Source organism: Odocoileus virginianus, chromosome 24 (assembly GCF_023699985.2).
Source record: "Odocoileus virginianus isolate 20LAN1187 ecotype Illinois chromosome 24, Ovbor_1.2, whole genome shotgun sequence".
NCBI lineage: Eukaryota > Metazoa > Chordata > Mammalia > Artiodactyla > Cervidae > Odocoileus > Odocoileus virginianus.
In genome coordinates, this window is record NC_069697.1 from 33929519 (window position 1) to 33941750 (window position 12232).

Consider the following 12232-nt stretch of genomic DNA (forward strand, 5'->3'; position numbering starts at 1 on the left):
GCTTGTCATACATACTCTGCTCCTCCTGAGCTATAAAGAACGTTCTCCAGCCTGTCCCAGGCTGCAGTATTTTAGCTCCTTTAAGAAGGAAGTGCAAAGGATCAATCTTTCCCTCTCCAAGGCTCCAGTTCCTTCTTAGCATAGTTCTGGAGTCTTCTGGTTCTACAAGTATCCTGGGGCCTCCTTGAAGGCCAGATCTCCCCAAATAACTAACTTGTTCCCACACGTGAGTGGGGCAGTTTTTCCCAGGTGGCAATAGTGGTAAAGAACCTGCCTGTCAATGCAGGAGATGTAAAAGACAAAGGTTCAATCCCTGGGTGGGGAAGATCCCCTGGAGGAGGGCATGGCAATCCCCTCCAGTATTCTTGCCTGGAGAATTCCTTGGACAGAGTAGCCTGGCAGGCTACAGTTGATAGAGTCACAGAGAGTCTGACACAACTGAAGCAACTTAGCACATGTTTGTGCTTTTAAGAAAACTCCTCAGAGCCAAAAATGCTTTTATTAAATATTTCTGACAGAACCATGGCACTGCTAGGAAAATGTTTACACAACTAAGGGAGATGGTGTAAGTGATTCTCCACAGAATAAGGAAGATCTATCTCTTTCAAGTAACTTATCCTTTGGATAGAATAATGGGCCCCGTGGCCCCCACACTTAAGTGAGTCTTCACTAAAGAAAGATACCTATTCATTCTGTGGTGGGTAATAATCACTAATACAATTCTTTGCTATATATGTAAAACAAATTTAACACAGAGAAAAAAGTATTACAGAGATATGAGCCTGGCAGTTTTAATTTCGTTGATAAATTTTAATAGATGATCAATGATCCAATTAACATTAAAGTACTGAACATTTTCTCTGATAATTGTCACATGTGAACATTAAAACTTAGGCAGTGTTGCCTGAAAATGAAACAGCATTCAAAAATTGTGTAATTTAAAGTTCTTATACTATAGCCATTTGCCAGAGCCCAGTTTTTCATGGCTAGGCAAGGCATGCTTTCTTTTCCCAACATTAAAAAGTACTAGCATGAAAGGATACATGTCTTCTTGGTTTTTGTTTCATAATATAATATTATATGACAATAGAGCTGAAAGAATTTTTAAAGATCATCTAGTACAACCAAAGTATTTCATTTTTGCACATTAAGCCCTTGACAGATGTTTTTAGATCTAGTTGTATTCAACTAGTTTCCATTATGTCTCTAGGCTTTGATCTAGAAGATTCTTTATCTGTGGTCTACGTATTAATAAAATGAATTAAAAACCATTAAAAACCATTGCCTTTCATCTCCTAAAGCAGTATCACTTGCTTAGCCCTGCTTCTTTTTGATGATGCGTCCTTCTTCTCACTGGTTCCTGGTAAGAATTCTTTTTTTTCCTTGATGAACCAGTTCCTTTATCTTTTTCTACAAAAGGGTCGGCAGATGTCACTTCACATTTGTCAAGCCTAAAGCACATAATCTTTTTAGCATGGGATATTTTTAAGTATCTTCCTGGGGCTTTCCCTTTACCATCTTAATCCTCCAAATTGCTAAGTAATTGAATTACGTAATCAAGAAACATTTGCAAACTTTGGGAAGAGAGCATGAATTCTGTATCTCATTTCCATATACATGGGACCATTCAATGACTGATTTGGGGCAATTCACTCAATTGTCTGAAATAACTAGTTTCAGAATTTAGGGCAACCATATTTAAATTTTAACCACAAACTTTTAAGATTTAGATATTTAAGTCACCATCTTGGAGTTATCATCTGTGCGTGTTCAGTCACTCAGTCGTGTCCAACACTTTGTAACCCTATGGACTAGCCCGCCAGGCTCCTCTGTTCACAGGATTCTCCAGCCAAGAATGCTGGAGTGGGTTGCCACTTCCTCCTCCAGAGGATCTGCCCAACTCAGGGATCGAACTGGCATCTCCTACATCTCCTGCCCTGGGAGGTGGATTCTTTTACCACTGAGCAGCCTGGAAAACCCTCTTAAAGTTACTGTGGGACAGAATAAATATAAGACAGTTGATATTTCTATAAGACAGTACTTAATATTTAAGACACTCACTTTCACTATGGTATTAAAGGAGAGAAGTTGAAAAATAATTTTCCTTACCTTTGGACATAGAATCATTCTTCTATTGAAAGTAAAAGTGAAATTGCTTAGCCGTGTCTGACTCTTTGCAACCCCATGGACTGTAGCCTACCAGGCTCCTCTGTCTATGGGATTTTCCAGTCAAGAATCCTAGAGTGGGTTGCCATTTCCTTCTCCAGGAGACCTTCCCAACCCAGGAATTGAACCCAGGTCTCCCACATTGTAGACAGACGCTTTATCGTCTGAGCTACCAAGGAAGTCCTTCTTCTATTATTCAGCGTTTAATCTGATCCTTATGAAAACTAGTTTAAAACATGCAGCTAATACTTCAGTTGCTCTCTGGGAGAATATGTAATTTATCACATACTCACAAGCAATTAAAAAAATATATTTCCTAGAAATTCAAATGGTTCAAAAGAATTTTGTAATTTAAAGTTTAAAATTAGTCTTGCCTTAAAAATTACAGTAATGTGTTCCAAATATCATGCTGACTTTGTTATATGATTATGCTTTTTTTTAAAAACAAAAGCTCAAAAGCCAATTGTTTCATCAAATAAACGATCCAACAGATGGAAACAGTACGTTGGTTGTGACTTTGAAATACCAAATTGATAATCTATTATTTTCTATAATCACTGTATGTATAATATAGTTTTACTACTTTTACTTTGTCACTATTAACCATTTCTGTGTACAGAATGTTAATAGAAACATAAAAATCTTATTTTTGAAGTTATTTTAAAGTTGATTTTTAATATGAATGACATATGAGCACAGCTTGAATTATATTCTGTGTGCTCATACTCAGCTGTTTCAGTTGTGTCTGACTCTTTGAGACCTTGTGGACTATAGCCCATCAGGCTCCTCTGTCCATGGGATTCTCCAGGCAAGAATACTGGAATGGGTTGCCATGCCCTCCCTCCAGGGGATCTTCTGACCTAGGGATCAGATTGAAGTCTCCTGCATTTAGTGTGTTGAATTTGGGTTCTTTAGTGCCACAGAAGCGCTGGAGAAGCCTGTTTCAAGTACTAACAACCTAAAATTAACCAATATGAGTCTGAAATGGATAACATTGAAAAAGGTATAAAAACTGAATTCCTGGAAAATTCTAGGAATTTTGGTTGCATCTTCGATGAGGTTGTTGTTACTGCTGTTATAATTAAATTATGGCCTTTCCTTTTCAAGCCTTAGCTGAAAGTAAAATTTCCTGATCAAGTTATTAATTACTAAATGTAAGGAAATCCTGACAACTCATAATTTAATCATCAGAGAAGTAATAGTTTTGTTATAATTAAAGGCTAGTCTAATCTGATAAGTCTATAAACTTTGCTCAGTTTAATTTCAAGTTTCAGTTTATAGTGTGGTTTGTTTGATTAGAAAATCATTTTTTGTTGTGCTCTAGTGGAAATTAAATATCTCTCCCAGGAATATATATTATTAACCTACATACAAGATGTTAGTAGGTAAGGCAAAGTTTGTTAAAACTCTGAAGGAGAAAATTTAATATATCTACAAGTATTTGGACTACTGAGATTTGCTGAATGGGGATTTCCATATGATTTTTTCTACAGTGGTACAGACATTACTAAATAAATCTTTCTTGCAGATTATGAAATTTCCTATAAATAGATTATCCTGTAACTTTTTGTAAGGGTTCATTTTGTTACAGTCTAGTCTGCTGCTACTAATTCTCATTATATTATCCAAATATTCTCACCATATTATCCAAATAGTTTTAATGAGTTAGTTACAATTAACAGGGCTTCCCTGGTGTCTCTGACGGTAAAGCATTTGTCTGCAGTGCGGGAGACCCAGGTTCGATCCCTGGTTTGAGAAGATCCCCTGGAGAAGGGAATGGCAACCCACTCCAGTATTCTTGATTACATTTAACATGATTGAGAGAAATGTCCTTACTTGTATGAAATACAAAGTTATTTGAGATTAATTTTATATGACCTGTTTAACTGATTATTGCCTGTGCTTTCCCAACCTTCCAGGGTGTTTCTACTTAATGGGCTAGATCAGCATGTTCACTTTTGCATAGTTCAATTCTCACCTTCCTTCCAAACATTCAGCATTTAAGAAGCAGCACAAATCAGAATTCTTTTGAGAGTGTGGAGTCCAACCTCCCAGAAGTGAGTATTTGGACTTCTAAGTGGAAGTAGAGTGCCTGGGCCTGGGTTTATACCATACTTACATGTTTCAACCCCGCTGAAACCAGTTCTGAAAGTTTCATGGAGCCCTTGTGGACTCTGGATTCAGGATTGCCACTTCTTCAAGTGTGCTAAAAATTTATTTAATTTTTCTGTGAAGACTGAGGAAGTGTTACGTTAGTGTTAAAGTATTAGTCTAATGGTCAGTGTCAGTCTAATGATCAGTGTCCATTAGATTAAAATCCTTACACTTGATCTAACCACTGCTCTGAGTCACAGTCCTGGAGGCAAGAAGAGCTCTGATGAGCCTTAGGAATGCTACTGAAATGATTAACTATTAGACTTTCCTTTCTCAGAGCAAACTCTCATGTTCTTTCTGGGTTGAATGGGGATGTGGATCACATTTGACATTAGCCATTTTGTATTAGGGACTTCCCCGGTGGCTCAACTGGTAAAGAATCCACATGCAATGTGGGAGACTTGGGTTCGACCCCTGGGTTGGGAAAATCCCCTAGAGAAAGGAAAGGTTACCCACTCGAGTATTCTGGCCTGGAGAATTCCATGGACTCTGTAGTCCATGGGGTTGTGAAGAGTTGGACATGACTAAGCAAGTTTCACTTTCACTTTTTTATATAGACTCTCTTCACAACCGATTTATACGTGTACCATGAAACACATACCCATATATACATGACATATATTTTTATATTGATTAGTAGGCTAAATATGTAAATATACTATAAGAATATTCACTTAGGGATAAAATGCCTCTATAAAAATGTCAGACTAGCCTAAAGATTAAGTAGTTTTTAAAAATCATTGTTGTCAAAAATGTATGTCATTTTTATTGTACAAAATAAACATCTATGACTGAGAAAGAGAGAGAAACAGGAGGGAGGAAAGGAGAGAGATGAATTAAGTGCTGACTACATTTGCACTTGTAGCATCCAACAGCATTACAACCTGAAAGAATGTTCATGACCTTCTATGCCAACCCCTTCGTTTTACTTGAGAGGCAAAAAAAGCTCTAGTGAACTGCGATCTGATTATATCTTTTCTTCCCTCTGAACTTATCAATTTGAGAAAATTTCAAGGACTAGGAGAGTAGAAATGGTAAAAGAAGAATGAGCAAATCAAACTGAGGAAGCTTGCTACCTCTGAATGACTCTTGGAATGAGTGGTAAGTGCTCAGATACCTATATTAACATTGATGGTATTTAATCCCTTGTCTCATGGTCCCCTTTGGATGACAAGCTTATTTACAGCAAGGAAAAGTCTTTTCTGGATCCTGCAGACCTATTCTGTGCAATGCTGTGTCCATCCTAACTGACCAATTCCTGAGGGAGAGAGAAACAAAAAAACTTGTAGGAAACCAAGAACAAAGAGTCTAAATTCTGGGACTTGTTCTTAAAACATATTTCTACTTCTAAGCTTCTGTGAATTTTCTTTCAACTTTTCCTTCACTTACCTTCTTGCCCCCTTTTTCCTTTCACATTTTCTGCCAAAAAATGTGATTTTAATGTACAATGCAAATGCTAATTCTTTGTGATATATGTGCAAATGCTTCCAATAGATTTTATTGTATTGTCTTCTATTGTATTAGGTATTTGCGTGTCTGCCTCATTTATTAAGTCACAGAGATGCCTCTGGAACTAATGGGTGATTTAAAGGTAAGTGGTGTAAGTGGACTTCAGACCCCTTTTACAGTTGAAATTGGGAAGAACCAGTACAATTTCTTCGATATAACTGTTCAGCCTCTAAAGACCAAAGTTGAAAAACTGCTACCAATATTTTTAATGACTGAAAGGATTATTTTACTCATTTCTATGATGTGGCAATCTTGGAACCAACAGTTTCCAATGATTAATAAATCAGTAGTTATCCAATCAGATAAAATAAATCTATTGCATTTTAGCTTAAAACACAATGAATACACTCAGCATTATTGATTGAACACCAGGCTTTCTCAGATGTTAAATTGGGAGAAAGATAGACCCTCAAACGTTGGGAGTGTCAGGGGAGAGAAAGACTCAAGGCCCCTGGAATTGATTTATGAAGAAGGGTGGTGAGAATTTATGGAGTGGAAACTAACAGATGGTTCACACTTTTTTTCTCCTTCCCACAATCAGCCCTCCCTGAGCTCCTGCTGGAATATTCATTCTGCATATTTGCACAAAGGCCAAAAGCTTTTGGGAAGCTCTGCTAAAGTCACATGCAATGATGACTCTTGGCTTCCCATCTATAGATTCATACTTGTGGGTATTGTGGGTGAAGTTTTTCTGCTTCTTACAAAACTGTCTTACCAGACATAATTTAGCAGAGGCTTGGGGAGTCACAGGTGTGTTTTCTAAGCTTCTAGTCTAGACAGAAAGTATAAAAACATTAGTCAACCTCTTTGAATTCATTTAAGTGAAGCATGAGTTACTGTCCTTCAAATCCATTTAATAAACATAAGTCATTAATATTTTTCCTTCTTTTACGAAACAGTCATGGTTGAAAAAATATTCTTTTAAAAACCAAGTGTGTTTTAAAAACACTTATTTATATTTCAACCTGCTTAAATATTTCACTAAAGTAAAATGGAGCTTGTAAAATATGTACTTGGTTCCGTAAGGTTCTTGACTTAATTTAATTTTGCTTAAAATGTAAAATAGATTTCTAAACATATAGTACTATTGAATCGGGAAGTTGAGCTTAAAAGGAACTTTCAGTTCAGTTCAGTTCAGTTCAGTTCATTCACTCAGTTGAGTTCAACTCTTTGCAACCCCATGAACTGCAGCATGCCAGGCCTCCCTGTCTATCACCAACTGCCAGAGTCTACCCAAACCAATGTCTATCGAGTAGGTGATGCCATCCAACCATTTCATCCTCTGTCGTCCCCTTCTCATCATGCCCTCCATCTTTCCCAGCATAAGGGTATTTTCAAATGAGTCACCTCTTTGCATCAGGTGGCCAAAGTATTAGAGTTTCAGCTTCAACATCAGTCCTTCCAATGAACACCCAGGACTGAGAACCTTTAGGATGGGCCAGTGGATCTTCTTGCAGTCCAAGGGACTCTCAAGAGTCTTCTCTAACACCACAGTTCAAAAGCACCAATTCTTCGGTGCTCAGCTTTCTTTATAGTCCAACTCTCACATCCATACATTACTACTGGAAAAACCATAGCCTTGACTAGACAGACCTTTGTTGACAAAGTAATGTCTCTGCTTTTTAATATGCTGTCTAGGTTGGCCATAACCTTTCTTCCAAGGAGTGAGTATCATTTAATTTCATGGCTACAGTCACCATCTACAGTGATTTGGAGCCTAAAAAAATAAAATCAACCCCTGTTTCCCCATCTATTTGCCATGAAGTGATGGGACCGGATGCCATGATCATAGTTTTCTGAATGTTGAGTTTTAAGCCAACTTTTTCACTCTCCTCTTTCACTTTCATCAAGAGGCTTTTTAGTTCCCCTTCACTTTCTGCCATAAGGGTGGTGTCATCTGCAAATCTGAGGTTATTGGTATTTCTCCTGGCAATCTTGATTCCAGCTTGTGCTTCTTCCTGCACAGGATTTCTCATGATGTACTCTGCATATAAGTTAAATAAACAGGGTGACAATATACAGCCTTGACGTACTCCTTTTCCTATTTGGAGCCAGTCTGTTGTTCCATGTCCAGTTTTCACTGTTGCTTTCTGACCTGGATACAGGTTTCTCAAGAGGCAGGTCAGGTGGTCTGGTATTCCCATCTCCTTCAAAATTTTACACATTTGTTGTGATCCACACAGTCGAAGGCTTTGGCGTAGTCAATAAAGCAGAAATAGATGTTTTTCTTGAACTCTCTTGCTTTTTTGATGATCCAACAGATATTGGCAATTTGATCTCTGGTTCCTCTGCCTTTTCTAAAACCAGCTTGAACATCTGGAAGTTCTCGGTTCACGTATTGCTGAAGCCTGGATTGGAGAATTTTGAGCATTACTTTACTAGCGTGTGAGATGAGTGCAATCGTGCAGTAGTTTGAGCATTCTTTGGGACTGCCTTTCTTAGGGATTGGAATGAAAATGGACATTTTCCAGTCCTATGGCCACTGCTGAGTTTTCCAGATTTCTGGCATATTGAGTGCAGCACTTTCACAGCATCATCTTTCAGGATTTGAAATAGCTCAACTGGAATTCCATCACCTCCACTAGCTTTGTTCATATTGATGCTTTCTAAGGCCCACTTGACTTCACATTCCAGGATGTCTGGCTCTAGGTGGGTGTGAGTGATCACACCATCATGATTATCTGGGTTATGAAGATTTTTTTGTACAGTTCTTCTGTGTATTCTTGCCACCTTTTCTTAATATCTTCTGCTTCTGTTAGGTCCACACCTTTTCTGTCCTTTATTGAGCCCATCTTGGCATGAAATATTCCCTTGGTATCTCTAATTTTCTTGAAGAGATCTCTAGTCTTTCCTATTCTATTCTTTTCCTCTATTTCTTTGTGTTGATCGCTAAGGAAGGCTTTCTTATCTCTCTTTACTATTCTTTGAAACTCTGCATTCAAGTGGGTATATCTTTGCTTTTCTCCTTTGATTTTTGCTTCTCTTCTCTTCCAAGCTATTTGTAAGGCTTCCTCAGACAGCCATTTTGCTTTTTTGCATTTCCTTTTCTTGGGGGTGGTCTTAATTCCTGTCTCCTGTACAATGTCATGAGTCTCCAGCCGTCATCTAATCTGTCTTCCAATGCAAGAACCATGTAATAACATATAATACATGTAATCCTCATGTTTTGGCTTTTTTGTTGGACAATTCTCCCTTCAGGAAGCCAGCTACCCTACTAGATAGCCAATTTGTTATTGGCTACTTTCTAGTTTTTCTTTTTAAAAAAAATTTAAAAATTTTAGTTAATTTGTTTTCTTTCTCAAGTTCCAGTCTGCCTATAGGAATGATACTACTGTAGAAAAATATTTTTTCTATCTTCTGAGAGTCTACAGATGTCTACTCTCTCTCCAAGGAAGGTCCTTTAAGTGTGTGAAGGGACATATTACGCCCCTGCTTCAGACTTTTCTAGATTATGCATTGATACTTCAAAATCATTTTTCATGTAGCATTGATTCCTGGATCCTTTCAACCTAGTCACATTTACCAGAAACATTTCCCAGTTTGTCAGTGTCCCTTCTAAATTTATGATAAATGCTTTTATATCAGATTTTTGGATAACCTCAGATATTTTAAGGGATCTAAGTACTTTGACTTTAAAACAAGACACCAAAAAGTAACTTATAAGCAAAAATTATTAAAGTTTACTATTAAGTATTTGAATACTTTTTCTGATATTTTGCACTGTACATTTACAGGCAAAAATTCACTTCCAAGTTCTTCATTCTAATACACAATAACAAAATATTTCCAGCTTCACCTAAGTAAATCTGCCATTGTCAATGCTCACAAACCTGCTAATATTTTGCTATGTATATTTGCATGTGTTCTTTCCACTGACAATTCTTACTTCCTCAGAGAAGCCTCATTAATAAACTTCTTTTGCCCTTGACCCTTGAACTGAATTATTTTCCTCTTCCATATAATTCATCAGGCCTGAAGAAGAAAACAACTTTCTCTTTGTTACTATCAATAAATAACCTTTCTCTCTTTTTTTTTTTTTTTGAGGTTTATACCATTTTCTTTCATTATTATCTTCATATAGATGGGCTTCCCTGGTAGCTCAGCTGGTAAAGAATCTGCCTGACATGCAGGAGACACTAGTTTGATTCCTGGGTTGGGAAGATCCACTGGAGAAGGGAAAGGTTACCCATTCCAGTATTCTGGCCTGGAGAATTCCATGTATTCTATACAGTCCATGAGAGTCATAAAGAAATGAGTGACTTTCACTTTCATATTGTCAGTAACACCATCTATTAACTTCTAGGACAACCTCTCTTCTTCCATAAGTAAGATCACAGTGTACTTATGTCCATTTTATATATGTTACATTGGAACCTCACCATCTCCAGTGTTTTACATGTCCATCCCATTTTCCCCATCCAGCTACACAGAGGCTTGAATAATTCTTCATTGACAACTTCCAATGAAGTTGGAAATTGCCTCTCCTGTAGTTTTCACTGATCAATCCTAACTTTTGCAGCTTCTTCAAACTTTTACACATTCTGTGAAGAGGCAGCCATTCAGTTGCATTTTCTATCTTCATTCCTAAATCTTAAGCTCTAAAAACAATGTTTCTGACTTGAAGTGTTTTATCTTTCTAATTTTGGGACCTACTCAACCTGCATTGAGTACCCATTGACTCTTGAATCATTTGACTTCCCTTAATTCTCTCATTTCATCATCTTTTAATTCCATCTTCCTTTTTATAGACTGCTTCCTATGGCCAGCTATTTCAGTCAGACATTTACAACTTCTCTACAATTCCCATTCAGATCTTAACTTTCCCTGTTTTTAGTTTCCACTTGCTAGGTGGTAATTATTGATAGTCAAAACCTGACTGATGAATTCTATGCACTTGTATTATTTAGCTTCAATTATCTAACTGTTTCATTTGTAAGGATTGAGGAGATACTACATGGGCCAGCAACTGTGCTGAGTCCTAGCCATGGAAAGAGGCTGCTGCTGCTGCTAAGTCGCTTCAGTTGTGTCCGACTCTGTGCGACCCCCTAGACGGCAGCCCACCAGGCTCCCCCGTCCCTGGGATTCTCCAGGCAAGAACACTGGAGTGCGTTGCCATTTCCTTTTCCAATGCATGAAAGTGAAAGTGAAGTCACTCAGTCCTGTCCAACTCTTCGTGACCCCGTGGACCGCAGCCCACCAGGCTCCTCCGTCCATGGGATTCTCCAGGCAAGAGTACCGGAGTGGGATGCCATTGCCTTCTGCTTATGGAAAGAGGAATTCAATTTAATTCTTGTCTCTAAGGAGTTAGCAACCTAATAAGGAAAACAATCACAAACAAATAATTTTCTACCCATGAAATATGCAGGAATGTAGGAAATTTCAATAGTCAAAGCTATAGTTTTTCCAGTAGTTATGTATGGATGTGGCAGCTGTGACATAAAGAAGGCTGAGTGCTGAAAAATTGATGCTTTTGAATTGTGGTGTTGGAGAAGACTCTTGAAAGCTCCTTGGACTACAAGATCAAACAAGTCAATCCTAAAGGACATCAACCCTGAGTATTCATTGGAAGGACTCATGCTGAAGCTAAAGCCCCAATACTTTGGCCACCTGATGTGAATAGCAGACTTGTTGGAGAACACCCTGATGCTGGGAAAGACTGAAGGCAAAAGGAGAAGTGGGGCAGAGCAGGAGATGGTTAGATAGCATCACTGACTCAGTGGACACGAATTGAGCAAACTCCAGGACAGGGGAGCCTGGTGTGCTGCAGTCAGTGGGGTTGCAGAGCTGGACATGACTTAGCAACTGAACAACAAAAACATGAAGAGCAAAAATAATTCTGCCTGAGTGTACAGGAAGTAGGAAGTTTTCAGAGAAAAAAGAAGTATGATTTTTTTTTCAGTGTCTTGACAGATAAGAAATATTTTCTCATATGCTCCAAAGATTGAGGGTGTGCAGAGAGGAGGAAAGGCAGGCTGAGCTTCATGAATAAGAACATAAAGTATAGAGGGAATCCCTTGGTGGTCCAGTAGTTAGGACTCAATGCTTCCATTGCCATGGGCTCAGGTTTGATCCCTAGTCAGAGAACAAAGATCCCAGGAGCTGTATAGTGTAGGAAAAATAAAATTGTGGAAATGCAGAGAGGGTTAGAAACCTAGAGTGAAGATAATCAGAATAAGATACTGAGACAATAATAAAAAGACAGAATTGAGAAAAATTGAAAAGATTTTTATGCTCAGGAATTTCAGATTTATTTTATAAGCCAGAATTGCCAGACTGGAGATCTATGAGTGATAGTTTCTGATGTTTTCTTCCATGAAAAAGGTCTTTGTGATCATATTTGTTGTTTGTTGTTTAGTTGCTAAGTCATGTCCAACTCTTTAGTGATCAGATACATTGGGAAAAT